The 22,711-nt window shown below is 44.5% G+C and overlaps 1 long non-coding RNA gene across 1 annotated transcript in view; it reads right to left on the bottom strand.

The window, feature by feature from the left end:
* LOC141726881 (uncharacterized) overlaps window positions 1-22,106 on the bottom strand; it is a 40,469-nt gene extending 18,363 nt beyond the window's left edge. Inside the window, exons 1-2 of the long non-coding RNA XR_012577834.1 lie at window positions 21,787-22,106; window positions 1,124-1,314 (exon numbers count right to left, since the gene is read on the bottom strand). This is a non-coding gene — a long non-coding RNA (uncharacterized LOC141726881). The remainder of the gene's footprint in view (window positions 1-1,123; window positions 1,315-21,786) is intronic.
* Window positions 22,107-22,711: the final 605 nt, after the last annotated feature.

Below are 22,711 nucleotides of genomic sequence, written 5' to 3'. Positions count from 1 at the left end.
AATCACCTTCACCCCCTTCCCGTATGATCAGAGCTGCTGTTGCCGGCATCCATAACTGTGCTTGTATACAACTGAAAGCTAAGGACACATTATCTTGAACTGTACTAAGTGCTTCTACTATTAACTTGTGGTCTTGGTCCCCGGCCTTTTCCCACTTTGGCAGTACTTTTGAAATCTGTCACTGGCTAGTTCTTAATGCCAATAGAGATGACTGTAAATGCTGCTTCAATTTTGTTAGGCCACCTGCTGCAGTGGTCAGTTTATTCATCAGTATTTCTGAATCAATTCCTTTTAAAACTCCTAATCCTGTCCCTAATATCCCAGTTAGATCCTTTTTTATTGTGCTGCTGAGGCATACCTGTCTTTGTAACCACTTTGTCCAGCCCTCAAAGGACGTTCTTAGGAATGAGAAGAAGGCTGGTTGGACTTTTTGAGATGTTAATTTGCATTAGCAACTCAACACATTTGAGGGACCATTCTGGATTGAACAACAGTTGTTGTTCACCCACATTCTTCACTATGTAGGGGCCTATTTCATACACTTCAAGTTCAGGTTTGGGTTGAGTCTGAACTATTTGAGTACTAGTGTGGGTTTTATAAGGTCCTGCTGTTGTAAAAAGTGCAATATCTATTTTAAATTTAAATGAGAGCCTGATAGCATCCCAAGTCCAAAGGCAAGTCACTTCTACAGACTGTGTTAAGGGGAAATTACACCAACAGTCTGATTCACTTAGGCTATCACAAACTTCCTGGTGCCTGTATATGGGAGAGGTTGAGACACTAATTTGATCTGGTCTCTCATAAGCCGTCCCATTGACCACCCGGCACCCTACTTTGATTTCTTCTCCTCTGATCCCTTGAAGTGTCCACAGTTCCTGTTCCTGCCACTCCTGCTCCTCATATACCTGATCCCCATGAATTACTACAGTGGATAGGTTTAAATCTTCTCTCTCAGAAAGTTCTCCCATGGATCCAGTATACTGATAAAAAGCCTGGGACTAAGGCCATTCAGCATTGCTTTGGATAGAGGTACTAATTCTAAGACTTGAGTTATAATTATATACAAAACAATTCTGTAAGTGAAAGTATTAACTACCCCCGACTTCAATATACTCATACTCACTTTGCCTGAGTAAGTTTTAGTCTCAGTTCATTGTCTCCTGGTGTCACTCTCCAAGGGGCTTCTGGGGCCTTCTTCACTCGAGAGTGCTGGATCCAGGCATTCTGCTCCTTGATCTTGATTGCAGTGAAGGTGGTGAGAAGCACCTGGAATGGTCCTTCCCACTGTGGTTCCAAGGCCTTCTCTGTAAAAGACTTAACATATACATAATCCCCAGGCTGTATGTTATGTACTGGCCAATCTAACTCCCTGCTCTGAGTTTCAGCCACGTGTTTCTCAATTTCTCTGAGCTGTTTGCTTAAAGGCACCATGTAGGTGGGTAATGTCACCTCCCCAATGTGGGTGAACATTCCCTTTTGTATTCCATATGGTCTTCCATAAAGCATTTCAAAGGGACTCAGCTTCGAATTGACAATAGTGCCAGTGGAAGAGCTTGGGGCCATGGTAGATTAACTTCCTGCCTGTAAAATCCATGTGTCTCTGGGCTGTTGTATGGGTCCAATCCAGCTAGCTCGGACTCTGGTCCACACGGTCTTACCTGGACAGAAATAAAAGACGAGAAGCACTCTTCTCCATGTGGGGATGAGTACCCTGTTTATTGGCTTGGGAGAGGATGCTTCTGGTTGCGGCAACCACCCAAGTAGAAAAGAGGGCATAGCATACCTGCAGTGGACTTTTATACCTGAGGGGATGGGGGCAGGGAAAGAGGACCGCAGCCAATGGGATACCATTGGGGAGGGCCGAGGGGAGGGGTAACCAGGGAACACATCACCAGTGTGTATACAAGGGGGGTGTATGAGGGAGAGACCATGTGATCGGGGAGGGGAAATAACCATCTACATGACATAACATACTCAGTAAAAATTTCCCATCAACCAGTGCAAAACAACAACTAAAAAAACTATTTAGTGCAATACAACACCTGCCCCAGTCTTACAACCTGCTGCTTAATCAAATGATTTATTTTCTCCACCTGGCCACTTGATTGGGGGTGGTATGGAGTGTGAAGTTCCCAATCTATGCCCAGATGGCTATTAATCTGTTGCACTATTTTTGAAATGAAATGTGATCCTGTATCCGAGGATATTGTGGCTGGAACTCCAAAGTGTGGTATTATTTCTTGTAATAATACTCTGGTCACCTCTCGAGCTTTGACAGTTCAGGTGGGAAATGCTTCTGGCCACCCTGAAAATGTATCTGTCAATACTAATAAATACCCATACCCCCCTTTCCTTGGGAGTTCTGAAAAGTCAATTTGCCACTGCTGTCCAGACCCATGGCCTCTCCCAGTCTGACCAAGTTTCAGCCTGGGGATATTTTTGGGGTTAGTCTGGAGGCAAAGATCACACTGTTGGTTTACCTGAGTAATAGTGGCATATAAATTCCTGGCAACGATTCTTTCAATCAGATGTGTGTTCTAGAAAGCCTGTGGAAATTACTACTTCAAAGTCAACACTTCATTTCAATGCACTCTGTATCACTGGCAGCCTTGGTCATTCTGGGAAAGGAGCCACACTTTACAAAAGCTTTTAAGTAGTTTGGGCCTAGTGTGTTTTCTAGTGCTTCTCCTTCACTAGTGACCACGAAAATGGGAAGGGATTGCTAGCTCCCTTTCAATGGTAGCCCATCCCTTGTGTTTCCATGTCCCTTTTGATTAGTATTATTATATTTTGGCTTACCTTCGAGGAAAATCTGTACATAATTACCTCACCTTTTGCTGCTTTCTTTGCCTCTCCATCTGCCAGCTCATTTCCTTCCTCTAATTCTGAGCTTACTCTCTGGTGTGCCTTAATATGCCTTTTCAGGCAGCTGAACTGCTTCCAGCAGGTGGATTGTCTCTTCTTTCCTTGTGAGGTTAGCAGTCCTTTTTCCTTCCAGATGGCTCCATGTGCATGCACAACTCCAAATGCACACCTTGAGTCTCTCTGCATGTCGTCACTTTGTATCAAGCATGTCGCTTTCCACTGGCAACATAGCTGCACCCATCAGTGAACCAGGTCTCTGCATTGTACAAAGGAATGTCCTTTAAGTCTGGGTGGCTAGAGTAAGTAGCTTCAATGGTCTCCAGGCAATTGTGGTGTACTGCTTCTCCTTGATTTCCACTGAGAAAAGAAGCTGGGTTGACAATATTAGTCAACACTATCTCTACATCATCTTGCTCTGCCATGAAGGCCTGGTATTTCAGGAACCTCTGTGGTGAAAGCCAGTGGCCACCCTTTACTTCCAGTACTGTGGACACTGTGTGGGACACTAGCCCAGTCATTTTTGTTCTAGGGTAGACTTGGGTGCCTCTTGAATATTCAGCACAACTGCTGCTACACCGCTGAGGCAACCTGGCCATCCTTTGGCTGTTGCATCTAGTTGCTTGGAAAAGTAAGCAACTGCCCTCCAGTATGGACCCAAGTCCTGAGCCAGTATTCCCAGGGCAATTTCCTGTTTTTCATGGGAAGATAGAAAGAATGGTTTACTTACATCTGCAAGTCCCAAAGCTGGAGCTGACATGAGGGTATTCTTTAGCTGGTGAAAGGCCTGTGTGGTGTCTTTTGTCCACTGGAGATCTCTGTTTCCATTTGCAATAAGAGCATAGAGGGGTCTGACGAGCAGTCCATAATTATGAACCCACAGCTGGCACTACAGTGTCATGCCTAAGAAGGTTTGGAGTTCTTTCGTTGTCTGGGGTTCAGGGTTTGGCATATGGCTTCCCTGCCTTAAAGTCTGCTGCTCAGCACTCACTTCTTACCCCAGGTAGATTACCTTCTGTTTCACTACCTGTGCCTTTTTCTTTGAGACTCTGCATCCTTGGAGTCCTAGGAAATTCAAAAGGCTTACCGTCCAGGCCACACATGCTTCCCTTGTCCGAGTGGCTACTAGAAGATACTGCAATATCCTTCCTTCTTCCTGTGGAGCATCCCAGGACTCTGGGTCTTTGCAAGTTGTTCCCCAAACAGAATGGGGGAATTTTTTGATGCATTGAGGCACATGGACCATGTGAGCTGTGTTTTGCACCACTTTTAGGGCTTTCTCATTCAAATGCAAAAATTTTCGGGCTGGCTTCAAGGATAGGGAGGCAAAAGAAGGCATCTCTCAGGTCTAAAACAGTAAACCAGGTTAGCTCATGTGTTAAACAAGTTAGTAAAGTATATGGATTTGCTACCACAAGGTATAAATTCTTCGTTATCTTATTGACAGCCCTCAATCCAGTGCTATCAATTATTGGGCTGATTTCTTCCCTATCTTCTTTTCAGGGGGTTCTGCTTAATTCTCACTGGTTGTGTTCCTTCCTTAAGCTTGATTGCTATGGGGGGGCATTCTTCACCCTCCCTGGTACAGCAGAGGCCCATACTCCTGAAAATACTTGTCCTAATATCTTTTTACTAATTTCCTTATTAATTTCAATGGCTGTTAATGTTAAGCCTAACATCTTTATATCATTTGCCTCCAGAGTAACCTCCCCATTTTAGAATATTTAGGGAATTGGGCATATAAAAAAGCTTCTAAGTACACATGTTACTTTAAAGGTTTGCAAAAGTATGCCTTCTCAGACTGGCCAGTTGTTCCCCACACTACAACATAAACATTCTCTACAGGTACTATAGCCTTATGTAAAACTGAATATATGGCCCCTGTATCAACTAAAATTCCACCCCTTTCTTTTCTTCTGGTCTGATTGCCTCTTGCAGAGGGGTCTGTTACATCCTAGTTCTGGATGAAATTGAACTGCCAGGAGGGGGATGGGTGCGAATGGGTATACTTTTGGAGCCTGAGTCTTCTTCCCTTTTGGGGAGTTCCTCCTTATCCTCCCTTACCTTAGGAGGAACCTTTAACAAATCGTATGTACTCATTTTGCGAGTTGTAATTGCTTTGTGTTTCATCATGATAAACTTTGTCTAACTTCATATATTGCTATCTTATGCTGCATGATGAACAACACATTTGATTTGCCTTCTCTTTGCTTTGTTTTCCTTTTCAAGAGCTAATACTAGTAGGTCAGAGGGAGCTCTGAACCACAGTTACTCTGCCATTCTGAGTGATTTCTTAAAGCAAAAATACACATCAGTATACGGGACCTTATCTCATTTACCTTCCCATTTTAAAACAACATTAACTGCAATAAGGTATTACAAATCCTTTTATTTTCTGAGCTGCCCCTCCTGGCAGCTTGCTCCCAGTGAGCCCCTCCCAAAGGGGCTAGTTCAGGAACCTCTTTGCTCTGGTTAGTTCTTATTATCCCCTTCTCCTTATACTATCTTGCTTCCACCCAAGTCTCACAGTGTCTTTTCTCAGTTTTTCCTCACACACAGACCTCCAAGTGGCTGGTATCAGTTGTGATTCTTCACACATAAGCTTTAAGATCTCAGGTTCTGAATTGGCTTGATCAGGAACATTTAATTTACACTTAAGACAGAACAGCAATACCAGCACCTCTCACAAACTCTCCATTGCATATAAGATGCCAGCCTCTCAATGCACCAAAAACTCTCAGGAATTGCCTGCAGTCTATTCCATTTATTGCTTCGGCGTTTTTCACTTAACCTCTCCAGCGGGTTGTTCTCAGTCCGAACTTACTATATTACCAGCTGAAGTCCCATAAACTCATTCATCTCTTCTATCTAAACTCTGTTTTACAAAATCTCGGTCTTTTCCAGTTCTCTTCCCACATAATCTAATTTAAGCATTGTTTCTACTGACACTCACTTTACTGCCTTGCAAAAGGCTGTGCTTGTTACAGCAAAAACTTTGATATGCCCACAAACACAGACACACACACACTCCCCCCCTTATCTCAAATTCACAAGAGTCAGGGCTTGAATAGCTGTGGGGGTGGAATTCTTGGAATTCCTTTAGTTCGTTTTACCACAGTTAAACATAAATCACCATACCATATTTCTTCTGTGTAAAATGCTACACTCATTGCAAACAAAATCCTAAAATCTCCACAAACACCACTATGCAATCCCAAGAATCAAATTACCACAATGCAGGGGAAGAACCACACAAACTCACCGGGAAAGGGCATATCTCTCAAAGTGCCCACTTTTCTCAACACCACACAGCATACAATACTTCAGCATTTACCCACATCAGCTTTCTCCGATCCTCACACACTCTGGACGCAATCAAAATAACAGCACACAGTAAAATTCCAGAGATCAAGTTCAAACTACCTGGGCAGAGGAACTCCCTGAGCTCATACTCACAGTTAAAATGTGTCCAATCCACACAAATCACCACATTTAAACACAATAAAGATCCTCACCAATGTTTCTCCACTTCTTCCACTTTTCTGCACGGCACTCCCTGCCCCCACAGCCTGCCCCGGTTGGTGCCTCAGGCCTCACTCAGCCTCTTCAATCACGGGTAGAAACCCACCCATACTGTAGATATACTCTCTTTTGTACACCATGCACTTGCACGATTACAAACACACGAACATTAACCACACAATGTATTAACTATGCAATGACCACAATTGGGCCACATGCCCCAATTGCCAACAACATGCACTCCCTACAATGAGTGCGAGAGCAAACCCAAGGGGTTGGACAGTTGTGAACTGTGGCAAACAGATGTAACACACATACAGTCATTCAGACGGCAGAAATATGTTCATGTCAGTGTAGATACCTTTTCTGAAGCGGTCTATGCCTCTGCCCACACAGGAGAATCATCCTCTGGTGCCATTAAGTACCTCTTAGAGGCTTTCTCTTTCATGGGCATCCCCAAGGAGTTGAAAACTGATAACAGGCCCACTTACAAATCCAAGGAATTCAAGAGCTTCCTGCAGCAATGGGGAGTAGAGCATAAAACTGGCATCTCCTACTCCCTTACAGGTCAAGCCGTAGTAGAAAGGACTCACCGTGATATCAAAAGAGTCCTGGACCAGCAACATCAGGTCCTGAAAGTGGAACCTCCCCACATCTGTTTGTCCAGAGCACTGTTCACAATAAATTTTTGGAACTGTTCTTTTGACAGCCTGAATCCGCCCATCGTACGCCACTTTGGGGGGAGCAGTCAGATGTTGATGAAAGAAAAGCCTCCAGTCTTAGTAAAGGACCCTGAGACTTGGAAGACAGTGGGACCTTACAAATTGGTTACATGGGGATGTGGATACACCTGCATGTCCACCCGCTCTGGTTTAAAGTGGGTTCCTTCCAAATGGGTAAGGCCCTACTTCCCCAAGGTCTCAGGGAAGTCTACAGAAGTGCCCCAGGTTGCTAATGCTGCCTGGAGAAGGAAACGCCGCACGCGTTCTCTGGAGGAAATGCCATTTAAGCCTCCTATCTGGAATAGTTTGTAATATGTTTCTATCATAAATTTCCTTTTACTGGTTTAGATCCCGCTGTTCGTGTGCAGTCTCAAGACACGATGAGACCGAGTCTGCTCCTCGTCCTACTCGCAATCATTCCACCAGCGATCTCCTGGATAGTCCCTCAGCCCAAAGCAAACATATGTCCTGTCTGGCTATATTGGTAATTATTCCAATACGTCAGCTTCTCCATGTTTTGCTCCTCTGAAATATGGTCTGGAGATTGTTTATCCAAACAGGTGAATTGTTTTTAATTAATGGCCAATCACAGCCAGCTGTGTCGGATTCTGAGGAGTCAGTCATGAGCTTTCATTATCATTCCTTTCTAGCCTTCTGATGTATCCTTTCTATTTCTTTAGTATAGTCTTAAAATGTAATATAATATATTATAATATAATATAATATAATATAATATAATATAATATAATATAATATAATATAATATAATATAATTATTATAATATAATATAATATATCAGCCTTCTGAGAACTTGGAGTCAAATTCTCATCTCTCACCTCATCCTGGGGACCTCACAACACCACACTGGGGCTTCATAAGAAAAATCACATCCTGCAATTTTAGTACAGTTACAAACACAAAAATTTCAATTATTTTTAGTATTCACTACTACATTTTCTACAAATACAACATCACAAGCAGTTCTAAAGCAAACATACCCATTGCCAATATATAAAAGGACTGTTTCAGAAGTCTCATTAAGATGAATTTCAAAGTGACAAATATTCTGTTCTGTGTCTAGACAAATGTCTTGAGCTATAATTGCATTACTTTCACAGATAAACCCTTGTTGTTCTCAGACAACACAAGATTCTAAATTAACAGTTTGCCATTTCTCACCAATTTGACAGGCCCATTCCCTATGCTCGGAAGGATAGAGAATAGCTCCATCATGATTCAGCCCTAATGCAATAATAGGGAAGATTAAATGCACGGAAGCATTATGAGTGGTTTGTACCAAGGCTGTGGCTGTGTTTGTGCTGGGGTCATAGGTAAAATTCTCAAAATTACATCCAGATTGGAATTCTCTTTCAAAGTCAGTGGCACTATCCCAAACTATTTTCTGATTTTCAGTAGGAAAAGTTCCTTCTTCACCTTCTCTTATAATTGAGGCAGCAACTGACTGCATCCACAGTTGTGCCTGGATACAGCTGAGACCCAAGGAAACGTTGTTTTATGTAGCACCAAGGGCATCAATCACCAATTTGTGGTCATTTACATTTACCTTTTCCCAATTTGGTAATATGTTTGATAACAACCACTGTTGGGTTCCCAAAGCTGATAAAGATGACTGCAAAGGTTATTGTAATTTGGTCAAATCTCTAGATGTGGCAGCCAATTTATTCATTAATACTTCTGAATCAATACTGTTTAGACTTCCTGTCATGGTTTGACCCGGAAACAGGATTTCTGGGATGCTGTGTGGATGGGGCCAATGAGTGCTCAGATTTGAATATTGCCATCTGGCCCAACCACTGGGCAATGGGATCCACCTCCGAGAACACAGGGTAAAAGCAGGGCTCTCCCCCTGGCAGTTTCTCTTTGGATTTCCGGCGGTGAAGGAGTTGAGTCTCTCCTCCGGCCCAGTTGCTGGCTGGGCTGGGGGAGGGGAAAAGCCATGCGGCCCGGCCTGGGAGAGGTAGGCCTGGCCCCCCCCAAGGGTGGAAGGAAGAAGTAAAGAAATGCCGGGAAGCAATGGGCAGCCTGTTCCCCCCCCCCCACCTTGGAGACAGACAGAGAGAGTGCAGCCGGTGTTTGTGTGCCGTTACCTTGAAAGCAGTAAACATGCGCTGGCAGCAGGCAGCCCGGCTGAGGAGATGGGGGGGGGGGTGCAGCCAGGAGTCCAGCCGCTTGGAGGAGTTTTTTTTTAACCCTTTTTTGGACAATGAAAACTTCACAGAACATTAACCCTTCCTAGACGAGGGATAAGAGTGGAGGAGGACGAAGGAAATGAGTGAGTGATAAAGGTCTGGACCAGAGAGAGAGAGAGTGAGAGATGTTAGAAAGATGGAGAAGAGGGAGTGGCATTTTATGCTGGACTCTTTTGTGTAGCCATGGACAGAGCTATGTTTCCCTGGAATACAGAGACTGAGTCCAGGGGGAGAAATGTCCCAGAGCCAAAGAAGATTCAGTGTGGGTACCCCTCGGCCCCAGGGGGTATATAAAATATGGGGGGGACAGATGTCCCAGAGGTGAGAGATTGAGCTTTTCTGGAACTGGACACAGCCTCCTTAAAAGGACAACCCTGGAAGCAGCCCTGATTCTGGTCCGGTGGTGAGACCACCGGAACAAGGACGGAAAAGGCCACCACGACACATGGAAGGACTCCCTCTCCTCTTGAGGAACTGAAGTTGAGCATTCTAAAGGGTGGTGCTGGACCCAGAATTGATTTTGGATTGTATTGTATTGGGAATTTGGGGGGGAGGAGGAGGAGGAGAGTGTTTTTGTGAGGTTTCATTTTCCTTGTTTTTCTTTTTTTTCTTTCTTTTTCTTCCTTTTGTGTGTAGTTTAGTAATTGTTTTTGTAGTTTAGTTAATAAACTTTTCTTCTTTTTCAAGTGAGAGCCTGCTTTGTTTATTCCTGGTTAAAATCTCACAGCAGACACCAGAGAAGGTGTATTTTCATGCGGGCATTTGGCCTTGTGCCAATGTCAAACCAGAACATTGCTTTACACCATTCTCTGAATTAGTTACATAGAAGTATTTTAGTCTCTATTTTAACATTTTGCTAAAGCCTACAATATATTTATCACACTACTATTCATATGAACGATACAATGCATAAATAAACTGAGAGATTATACTATACTGTGAGGAATTTGTGAAGGAATTTTGAATGAGTTAGAGACAGGACCTCTGAGTTCCTTTAGATGATGCAATTTATTTTTCTTATCTTCTACACAGGTGTAAGAGATGGTCTGAAGTTTCCACCATTTGCCTCATGACCATCGCAAGGACAGAGACTAAGACCCTGAAGACCCTGACTGGAGTTCTGGCCTGGTTGAGGTGGATGCTAGCCAAGTGATTGTTTGCAGGTGTACTTGCTGTGTCACCACAGTCTTACACCTGCTTCACTATCGCAGCTCATCACAATACCCCATGAATTTCCCCACCTCTTGGCCAGATGCCACCTGCTTTAGAGAAAGACTAACTTTCTGAGGTAACTTTGGTGACTGTCCACAGAAAATCCCTCATCTGCCTCACAACCACCGTCAAGGATGGAGATTGAAGCCCCCTCCCAAGAACTGAGACTGAGACCCTTAAAATGCTGGGCTGACTGAAGCAGGATGTCTGCCAAGTGTTCCCTGCAGATGTGTTCACTGGACCAAGACTGGTTTCTCATAAAATCCAGTCCTGAAACAATGGTTCCTGCTCCCTGATGGGACTGGTTTGTCCTGTTTTGGAACTGGACTGTCTGTACTTGTTCTCAACGGACTTATTCTCCACTGTCCTGTACCTGCTCCCCTCCCGGCAAAGGACAAGAAAAGACCCCTGAGTTAACCAAAGACTTTGGTATTCTCCCCAACACAAGATGGATCTATTGGCTGGACCACGAGGATTTCATCTCTCCATTGGTAGCTATAACCTCCCCTTCTTTCTCTCTCTATCCTTTATCTCCCTTCTAATCCTTCTATCACATTTGCTGTGGGCACTCAATAAAATGTGCATTTGTTTTGATTAATACTTAAATCCCCTTTGTGTTGTGTTTTGCACTCTTGAGATCAGTTTACAGACCATCACGACCCCCGCTTGTACCAGCAGATTGTGACAATAGGCAGTGTAAAAAACACCGTTCATTTGTGTTAAAATTTTAAAAGTGTAACAGTAATGAAAATAGTAATGAAAATTAAGACAATAAGAGACAATAAAAAGCAAAGAATTAGGGATGTCTGAGTGCCTTGCACTCCGCCACAAAGCACACCTTGAAAACAAAGCATTACTCCTTAAAAGCAATAGCCTATTGCATATTCATATATCTCATGCATGATTCAAATATCCCTCTCACACTAGGGTGTTTCTGCTTAATTTTAGCTTCCCCCCCTCATCTTGTAGATCAATCTTCTTGGTTCCTCGAAGTCTGAGCTTTCCCAATAAGGAGGCAATAATTCTTCTCTTGGGATCTTGGTGTTTTGTTGCTGTTATCTCTATCCAGAGAGGATAATGCAAAGAATTTCTTTATTATCGTATTCATTCCTTGAGCTAGTTACAAAAAGTATCTTACATCACATAGTTTCTATTTTAATATTATGCTATAGCCTAAAAACTATATTTACCACACTACTTAAAACAGATCAATACAGCATAACTTTCCAACATAACTCATATAGCATTCATTTCAATATTTGGAAAGAGCCAATCATATAATATGCATTTTTCACAGGCAGTGTGAGTGAGAGTCTACTCACTTCCAAAAAATTTAGAAAGGTTTATGAAACCTTATCAAAAATACAACAGAAGACTGAATAGAGAACAGATTACGGCACCGGGAGCAAAGGATTTTTCCTACCATTTGCTCATCCACAAAATGGAGGTTTCTCCTTTTAACCCTTTAGCCCATCCCAAAGTTCTGTCCATCGACTCCTTCTTTGCTGTCCAGTGGTGGAGTTCACTTCCTTAAATCTTGATTGGAGGTCACGAAACAGAGTGGAAATTTAACAGGGTAGAAATCCATTTTGGATTTAGGTTAAAGGTGCCATTTTGAATTATTTAGTCTGCAGCTTGCTTGCATAGATGAAATGTGTTTTTTTAACTTGTTTAGTCTGTTAACTGCTGTGCTCAAGACTGCCTGTTCTCGCAAAAAGCCTGTGCTCGCAAAACTGCCTCAGAAAAAGAATGCGAACTTCCAAGCTAAAATGAAGATAAGGGGGGCCCCTTGAACTTTGAAACAAAGACGAGAGGCAAAGCTGAGGCTGCAAGAGACAGACAGGGTGACCAGAGAGTTCTCTCTCTATAAGGACTGATAAGAACTAGTGGCAAGCTGTAATGCAAAACCAGTAAAATGAATATGCATGAACCTATTGTGAAACTCTATGCATATGGACAAGTAAGGGGGGATAAAAAAGGTTTGGGAATTCTCAGGGGTGCACATGTCCTTTGGGGGAAATGATCCCCACATGCGTCTGGCACTGGAATAAACATACTGTCTGTACAACTTTTAAAAATTGCGGAGTTAGTTTTTTTCCACAAATCAGTCAGGTGCTGCCATAGTGACGAACTGACCCTCCCAAATGTCCCAAACCCAGGCCGTCCCCTAACAACAATGCAAGGGGCTAAATCATAACTATAAATCTATAGAACTTTTCTTAACATATATATATATATGATATTTGCATTTAATTGCGAGAGTCAATCATCACATTACTCATCTATCACAGCAGGAAGGGTGACTTCGGCTCACATCTTCACTGCATGGCTCAGAAGGTCCCAAGACATCCAGTTACAAGATCTTTCAAGGATTCATTACCTAATAAAACACTGCCAACAAAGATATTTATGTTTTTGACCCAATCCCTAAATATTTCGTCTTATGGACACATACTACAGTATAAGCTTTCTCAGTCAATCATGTTATGACACACAAACCTGTACTGTAAAAGCCTAAACTTTCCTCTACTTAGCCTTATGTGCCTCTGCTTTAAACTATAAATCCATATTCTCGTTTTTAGCACCTAAGTTTGAAAGCCTTTTCCAAGGTCTCAGATCAAATCCTGTGTTTAATTCTAAGCTTTGGCTTACAGGTTGAAAGTTCTGAGAGTTCCTTGCATTTCAGATTCTAACACTATACAAAGCAGTTAAAATTAAGTATAAGTTGTACCGTATCAAAATACTTGCGATGCAAATAGTTAATCTAACAATGTGAAAGCCAATATTATATTATCATCTATAACACAACAATATGGGAAAAGGAATTACAGTTCTTTACTAGTATGTATATGTATGTCAGGCAAATCCACAAATACCAGAGATTTATGTCCAAAAAGGAGACAGAAGAATTCTTCAATTTTATTTGAATAAAGGGAGAAAGTCTAACAGGGCACACTCCCCCAGCGTTTCCCCACTCTCGGAGTTTCAGAGGGCACAGCCTCCTTTTATCCTAAACTCATGTTGCTGCATGTTGCCCTCTTCCTTTCCTCCTTGGTGGAGGTACTAGGAAGGTACAGGCTTCCTGAACTGCCTTCCACATATTCCTCCCTTGAACCTGCTGTTTACCCCAAAGTTCAGAAGTTCAGCCTTGTGCAGAGCCTTGTCTGTTCCAGGAGTCAAACTGTCTGGGCCCAGTAGCAAACTTGCTGCCCAAAGTCAGTAGAGACATTAAAACCCATTTCAAAGACGTTAACATCCATAACTTCACCCATCAAATTATTTGTAAAGACATTAGTACACGTCTTTCCTCTCAACCTCTCCTCTTCTTGTTTCTCAATTTGTCTTTACAAACCCTAGTTATTATTAGCTTAACCCTTTTTAACAACCCGGAACATTTGAAACACCCCCTCATATCTGCACCAGGTGTGCCAAGTGTTATAAATATATATTATAATACTGACTTTTTGCAAATAATAAAATGGATTCTATATGTATAATGTTAAAGTAACTTTGCTAGAATTTTTTTTCTTCTTTATGTTAGACATAGTAGTGAAATAGCTGATATTGTATGCTTGTGTTAAACTGCCTGCTTAGTTGGGATAACATTCAATGAACATAGGATGAAGATCTTTGCCAAACTATCAGTACCCACCATCTGGACCAAATCCCAAACTGGAGGTGATAACAACAGTAGACTAAAACCACAGCCAAGAAATGTGCATGCTCTAAAAAGGCAGACCCAAGGAGAAGCCATGATAAATAGTTCTTGGAACATGTAAACTAGTTTGGAGAAAAGTTTAAATATGTATAGTTGTTGATGAATATGCGATAGGCTGATGCAAGAGAAAAGGTATTGTGAAAAACGCATATTATATGATTGGTTTTTCGCAAATATTACAATGAATACTCTATGTGTTATGTTGGAAAGTTATGCTGCATTATTTCTGTTTTTGTAGGACTGTACTAATCTTTTTAAGTAGTATGGTGAGGCTACAGAGACTATGTGATGTAAGATACTTTTTCTAACTTACTCAAGGAGAGATAACAGTAACAAGACAACAAAAATCTAAGAGAAGAATTATTGCCTCCTTATCGGGAAGAATCAGACTTCGAGGGACCAAGACGATTGATTTACAAGATGGGGGGGGGGGTGTTTGACAATAACCAGAGAACATCCTTTGTTTGAAAAGAATTTTTTGCATCGTGTATGAGATATATGAATATGCAACAGGCTGTTGCATTTAAGGGTTAATCCTTTGTGAGCGTGTGTGCTTTTCGGGGCTTAATTTGCCCGGGAAGGCACCTGGACTGTCTAAAAGTCTTTGTCGTTATTGTCCTTTATTGTTCCAACTCTGATTGTCCAAATTCTTATTACACTAATTTTTATTACTATTTTAGTTATGAACAAAAATTCGGTTAATATTTTTTTTGTGAGAAAGAGTTACAGGGACGCAGCCAGATCTCTGTCTCTGCCAGGGTTCTTAGTGCTTTGTTATTGTAATCACGGGTCGTTGTAGCTTATCTCCCCTTTTGTATTAGTAAAATCTCTGGCTGGGTGGGGTGATGGCCCTTCCCTGAGGCTGTGCTCTCTTCCAGCACAGGGAAGACACCTGAGAGGGTGGGGGGGGTTATGCAAAGTGACTCCAAAGACCAGCATGCTTTGAGACCTCGACTCCAAAATGCAGAGAAAACCCCAAAAACAACGAGCCAAATAAGAATTGAGAAACTAAAGTGATGTCTGGACATGAGGAGCCGATTGCTGAGCCTGCAGAGATGCGGAGTCCCTCTCGCCCTGACCATGGGAGTCGTCCCTGGCGGCGAGACTGGGCCGACGAGGCTGAGAGGACCAAGATCTGACGGGGACATCACGCCCTAAAGGCTCCCACGAGGACCGGATCCCCCGGCTCTGCCCCTAGTGGACAGAGCTGCGCATATCCTCCTCCTCTGAGTCGCCCTGTGAGACGCGACGGGGACTGCAGCCCTGCCGAGCCGCCCAATCCTGAGCTGATCACTTTTAATAAAGGCATTAAAAAGGAGAAGAAGTCTCCTGGCCCTGTTTATTTCAATTTTTATAACCATTTTATTACTATAAAACTTTTAAAATTTTAAAACAAGTGATTGGTGTTTTTCACAATTTTGATGCTGAAACCCAGAAATTAATATCTCGCTGCCGGGGCCCTAGGGGAGCCAGAGTGAGGGAGGCAAGCCCTGCCCCGTTGGCAGCTGTTGCAGTGTGTTGCAATTTCCTGTTTTAGCTACCCCAGTCCCCCAGGTCTACCAACCTCTCCTTTCCCCTCCCCCTTGCCCCCTTGCTAGGTGCTGTCCTCAAGCTTAACATTCCAGCAAGGGCGTTGTGTGATTGGCAGAAGTTCAAAAGATGCCCCTCAGTCCTGGGGTCATTGGCTTAGCCAAGTGTCATTTGTCCCCTGAGACTCCGCTCCTCTCACCTGGTTGGTGCCGTACCTGTCCCTTCCCTCCCCCTGCCCCCGAGCTTAAAAAGAGCTTGAGACCGATGAGACCGGTATTCTGTTGGGAGCTGTTACCAAGATTCAGATGCCTGTGTGCCCAGGAATAAAGCTCTGGATTAAAACTCTCTGGCAGAATCCTCTCCTTTTTCTCTTCACCTCGCCTAAGGACTTTCACCAGAGGTAAAACTGGGTTCTTACAAGCCTAGACTTGTTCCAAGTTCCTACCTGCAACATCCAGCCAGCCAGAGGTATCTCTGTGGTGAAATACCACAGCTGCCGCCTCTGGTCAAGCAGCAGGGGCTAGACGAGCCTAGGCACGTTCCATCCGGTAATACGGGGATTTTATTCCAATAGGCAGCCTTGCTCTCTTTCTTCTGGCGTGGCTGACAGACTCAGGTTACAACCAGTGGACAAAAAAGAGGACAATAAAACAAAGATAAAGGGAAAAGATTCCTTAAAAACCACGGTAATTGCCCCCTAAGACTAAAGTGTACATGAAGACAAAGACCCAAGGACAAAGGATAGGTAAGTACTTGTTTGAACAAGGCAGATAAGCGGGGGCGGGGGGGACAGGGAGGGATGAATGCTTGGGTGGCTGAGAGGCAGGCTGCTTATCCCAGACCTGACAAGTGAATGAGGAGGAGTCTCCCATGCTGCGCTTTTGTCTTTTCGCAAAAAAAGCGAGCAGTAAAGAGATGAAGCGATTGATAAAAAGAGTGAGAGAATCCCCCCCTGGGGAAACTGGAACTGGCTCTCAGGGAAGGGGTGGGACCCCTTGGAGACAGGGAGGGAGTCAAGGGTTTTCATGGCATAATCCACTGGAAAAGCGGAATAAAACAAAAAGTGTGGAAGGGGCCTTTAAAAATTCTGCTGGGTTGAAGGATGAGAAGGCTGGACAGCATCCAGGGTTAAGCAAAAATCTGCCAGATTGAGGATATGCCCGAGAGCATCCAGAGTCGGACAACGCAGCTGGATTGAGGGATACTCAAAAACATCTGGGGCTGGCCAGTAACATCTGAAATTGTAACAGGTGATTTGAAAGTAAAAGGTACCTTATTGTTGTCTTCTTGTGTGTGAGAGTGAGTCACGCACAAAATCAGCCTGAGCTTCCTGGGCAGGTGGGGGGCTGTGGCAAAAGGTGTAAGTGACCTGCAAACAAACCATTTTTCCTCTGGGCACTTGGAGGGGGCCGTGGTAAAAGAGTATGAGTGACATGCAAATCCGCCTCATAGGTGAACAGGCACTAGAGGTGATACTGAAACCCAGAGGCCAACCCCAAGGCGAGGGGGAGGCCACACAGACCCAGGATTCTCTGGCGACAGGGATCGGCTTTGTGTCCTGAGGGTGTGAATGAATGTGTGAGAGTGAGTGAAGAAATAAAAGTGAGTGAATGCAGAAGAATGAAAGTACACGTAATGTAGATTGTTTATTTCAAGCTTCACATAATCTCCTTGGAGGGAGGTGTAAAGTACTGAATAGTACTGTGAGAAAAAGTTGGGGGTTTTTTTTGTGTGTGTAGTCAGAAGAAGGCGGTATTCAGGTTGCTAGAGAAAGGGGACAAATATATAAGATTTTGAAAAATGGGACAGAAAACCAGTAAGTTGGGGACAGGGAAAAAAAAAAGGGGGAATAAAGGGGTGTGGTATTCACATGCCCTCTGAACAGAGGGAAGCTGTGAGACAAGCAGAGAAGGAAAACACAATTCTTATCTCACTTGTTGTGCCTGTGTTGTGCTAAAGTAGAATGCAATATGGAGATGATTTACCCAAAGTGAGGATGTTTTGTTCCCTTGGCCTATCAGGGCCAAGAAGCGTGTGTGTGTAGGACTGCCATGGGAAGGTCACGGGAGAATGAGAGATGAGTGCAGTTCTGAGCAGTTGTGAGCAAGAGTGAGTGCATGGCAGATTCAGTTTAGATACAATGTACACAGTATAGTATAATAAAGTAATTCATTAACCTTCTGATGATGGAGTCAGATGCACCATTCTCTCTCCCCTTCGTTGGAGTCGCCTTTGATTTTCGATAAAGGGGTACCAGCAGAGATACTCCTAGATAGCTCTTTGAGTGTTATGTTAGTTAACAGAGATATAAATCCTTGTGCAAGGAGAAAATACAGGGTATGCAATAGTTGATGGAAAAAACATGCAAACTATTGAAAAAGGAAAGTGTCATGGTTTGAGCCTGGCACAGAGCCAGTGCCCCCCATGAAAATGCCTCACCCTGGTGTCTGCTGTGAGATGTGACCAGGAATAAGCAAAACAGGCTCTAACTTAAACATAAAGACCACTTTATTACTTAAACTACAGGAAAATAGGGAGGGACTATAAGGAAAAAAAAAAAGAAGAAAAGAATTGAAAACCTTACAAAAAAACCATTTTCCTCCTCCCCCACCACCTGACTTTCCCAATCCAATACATTCTCCCAAAACAACTGCCCAGCCCAGCACGACACTTTAGTATACTCAAACATCAGTTCATGAAGAGGAAAGGAGTCCTTCTCGTTCCATAGGCTTCTCCTGGAAACACACTGAAACCTCGTGTGCTTCTCTGTTACTTCGGCACCGCCCGGAAGAAAAAAAGTCCTTCTGCCGCTTGTAACATCGTCCTTCCATGCCCAGTGCTCTCACCACTGACGGCATGGACCAGAGCTGCTTTTAGGGTTGTCTTTCAAGGATGCCTTGTCTCACTCCAAAAAGGCACAGTCTCTGCTTTTGGGACCTCTGTCCCCCCCATATTTTTCCAACCCCCTGGGGCCGGGGGGTCCTCACAAAGAACCTTCCTGGTTTTGAGGCACTGCCTCCCCCTAAATGCAGTCTGTGTCACAGGAACAACTGAGTCCATAGCCACGAGAAAAGTCCAGCCAAAAGGCCACTCCAAATCATCTCTCCCCATCCAATCATCTCCACATTCTCCGGGCCAGGTCCTTATCTTATCTCATCTCTCATCTCCCTTCTTATTCAGCTTCGAGGAGGATTAGCATTTTTGCAAGGCCCCAATCATGCAAGAAAGGGTTAAAAGTTTTCAGTCTCTGTCTGTCCTGGGACGAGATGATACTCCCACACGTGCTGCTGCTGCGGCCGGCCGGGCTCCCTCCCCCCTTCTCCTCCTGGCTGGCTGCCATCACATTCGGTGCCGCCGGCTCTCTCTCTCTCTCCTGGGGGGGGGGGGGGGGCTGGCTGCCCGATTATCTCGATGTCTCTTGGGGCTCCCCCACCCTTCCATCCTTGAAAGCCCCCTCAACCCCCACCTCTGTCCAGGCCCCAGGCCTCCCGCATGGCGGCCCCTCCCCCGCCCAGCAGCAGCGGGCCGGGCGGGGGAAGGGATCTGACCTCTTCGCCCGACGATGTCCAAAAGAGGAAGTGCCAGGGCAGTGCCTTGCTTTTAACCCCTGTGTATTCTCGGAGGTGTGTCCAAACCCCACTGGCCACACCGGACGCCAGTCTCAAACCCAAAACCTTCATTGGTTTGACCACAGCTTCCCAGAATTCCCACTCCTTCCTGGTCAAACCATGACAGAAAGTTACCTTCAAACTAGTCAACTCAAACTAGTGAATTATATGCTTTAAAAAGAGCACCGAAATATTTAGCACAAAAGAAAGGAACTATATATACTGATTCAAGGTATGCCTTTGGAGTAGTACACACCTTTGGAAAAATTTGGGAATAAAGAGGATTACTTAATTCAAGAGGAAAGGGATTAGTACATGAGGGACTTATTTTAGAGGTTTTAGAGCCATTAGAATTACCTGAAGAGATAGCTATAGTACATATTAAGGGACACCAAAAGGGAATGACTCCAGAAATAAGAGGAAATAATTTCGCAGATCAGGAAGCTAAAGATGCAGCAGAAAATGGGGCTGAAAGAGTTATGTTAACATTAACTCAAAATGAGGAAAATTGGAAAATCCAAAGTTTAGGGAAGCAGAGAAAAAAGAATTAAGCAAGATAGGAGGAGAGTAAGATGAATCTGGGAAATTGAAACTTTCTGATGGAAGACAATTACTTAATAAAACACTTAATACGAAAATATTAGAAGACAGGCATCAGAAAACCCTTTGGGGTACTCTGGCTTTGTGTAATCATTTTCTTAAGGAACTATGGGTATTAGGACTTTTTGATTGACAAACCAAGTAACTGAAAGATGTATAACTTGCCAAAAGATAAATAAAAAGATTATGAGAAAAACAACATTAGGAGGTCATGAGTTAGCTCATCAACCATTTCAAAGTATCCAAGTGGAAGTTTGGATTTGTCAGACTCTGGATTTATTTGTAAATTCAAAAAGAACCATCTGTTTGGGAAGAAAAAGAATATGCCACATACTGGGTGGGAGATTGTAGGAGAATAAAATCTTTAAAATATCAGAAACCCTCCTCCCCCAAGACAAAACAATAAAAGAAAAAAAAAAAGGTGAAAGAAATGGGCTGGGAAAAAGAGGGGAAAAAAAAACAAACAACAAAAAACCCCAAAAAAACCTCCTCCGTTCCCACTTGTTCCCCCACCCTTCGTGGCTGCATCAGTTCCCCACAGCCCCCGTCCCACTTCCAGTCTCGCTGCTCCTGGCTGCACTACTCAGTCCAACCCCTGTGCTGGCTCCAACTCTGCCGGTGAGTTTGCCTGCCCTCGTCCCAGCCGCCTGGCCCGCGGCCACTCCGCCGGCTGCATCGGGGGTCGCATCTGTCCTGGCTCTCCCATCCCCAACTGCTTCTCCCACGGCTGTCCCCATGGCCCCATCTCTGGCTGCTCTGCCCGTGCTTGCTGCGCTGGGCGCCTCTGCTGCTGTGCGGGCCACCTTGCCTGCTTTGTCTGGGCTGGGAGCTGCCCACTCAGCCGCCATTAGCCATGTGCAGGCTATCCACGCTCCGGTTTGGTTTCCCCTGGAAGATCCCCCTCTGGTGGTTCCGGCAGCGGATCCAGCCTGCGCCCCGCCTTTGGAGGACTAAGCTTTGGTGCGAATTTCTCCCCTCACCCCCCCTTCCTCCGACACTAAGGGAAAACCAGCTGCCCTGCCCAGGAAATGGGAAAATGCCAATAGCACATCCTAATTGGAGTCAAAATGATGAGGAGGGGACGAAACACATGAATCGTAATTTGGTAATCAAGGGAATAAAAGAGGCGGTGAAATGGAAGTTTTGGGGGTTCGCTTAATTTAGCAATATGAATTAAGCATTTAAATTTTACCTTGTAGAATTGTGTGTTGAATTTTAACCTCTACTTAAGAAACCTCTGCCATGGTAGAAAGGGCATAGGAAAATGTAAATTTCTGAAGCTTCTTGCAATAAAGGACAATACCAGGAGAAGACCAGGGAATGAAAGAAACCTAGATAGAGGAGCTCCTCTGTCTCCAAGCTGATCAAAATCGACAGACGTACTCAGATAAGCACCAAGGGACCAAAGTGCACGCGCAAAGGAGAAAAGTTCAAAAGTTCAGTTATGCGGAAGACCACGGCCTTCAGCCTCAGAGAGCACCGAAAGACCCCCATGCAACCACCACAGCAAACAGTGCATGCTCAGAAGGGTGTGGATGTAATTACAATACGAGACGAGGACAGGCGGGGCCAAGGGTTGAATATGCATGGGAAGGTTGTGCAATGTAATGTATATGGAACACCTTTGTGAAAAAAGATGTGGCTCAGACCAGGGCTCAGGGCACAAGTTTTCATGAGACCTATCTCGCTTGTGCCGGGTGCTGACAATACATACCCCCTTCCTAACTACATCAGGTTATGGAGTCTATTTATTCCACATATCGCTTCATTTGGCAACCCAGCTGAGACCGACGCTGCTTACCCGCTGGTCTGGTTGGGGGCAGACTCCCTCAGGCGCACCACAGGGCTCTTCCCGGGGAGACACTCTTTGCCTCAGCTGTACACGGTGGGAGCAGACCCACAGCCCATTGCCACTGCGGACAGAAGTGGTATGTATTAATTTCCTTTTTTTAGGGTTGGCTACTGATAAGTCTCATCAAGATGACTTTGCATGCAGTTTGGCCCAGGGGGCTTGCAAGCAACAGCCTGCCTTGAGAGAAGCCGGTGGTGGGGGTCCCCAGCTGATAGAGCAGCTGGTGGAGCCGTGGTTTGAACTGTGATTGTGTGGTTGTTAGGTCCGGACATGCGTGCTTGCGTGTGTGTGTGGGTGTGAGTGAAACGGTGAAACACGCTGCAGGGGCATAAGGTCTTGGTTTAATTTCCCTGATAACTGTGGCTTTTAAAAGAACATTTCAGGGGTGCCGGGTGGTGCGCGCTGGGCGCTGCTCAGAGATCACTGCTTTAAGGGGAAAGGCACGCGCGGTGCAATCTGGCCCTAGCGGTCGGGGGCAGTGGCTCCCAGCCAGTGCTGCCTGAGGGAGCAGGCAGCGCATGCGCAGCACGGGCCGGCTCTAGCGAGCAGGGCTGGGGCTTGCAAAATTGCTCTAGTTGTAGCTGGATGATAGTGCGGCTAGCGGGGGCACGGGCGCAAGCTGTGGTTTGTGGGGTTGCTTTGAATGATGCTAGCAGAAGCGTGGTACAATTTGGGATTTGCAAGCACTGCTTACAAGCATCTCTACTTGGTAAGGGGCAGGAGCCGGCTGAAGGTAGTCACCAAGCCCAGCTGGGCTAAGAGTTAGATGTTTGCTGTGTGGCAACACTGCCCTTCAGTGTTGAAAGCTGTTACTGGGAGATCCTTTGCATTGAGGGGTTTTGCTGCTTGCTTTCTTTAGCTGCAAGCAAGCGGT

This window comes from Zonotrichia albicollis, chromosome W (genome assembly GCF_047830755.1).
Source record: "Zonotrichia albicollis isolate bZonAlb1 chromosome W, bZonAlb1.hap1, whole genome shotgun sequence".
Taxonomy (NCBI): domain Eukaryota; kingdom Metazoa; phylum Chordata; class Aves; order Passeriformes; family Passerellidae; genus Zonotrichia; species Zonotrichia albicollis.
This window is presented reverse-complemented; position numbering and strand designations above follow the sequence as displayed.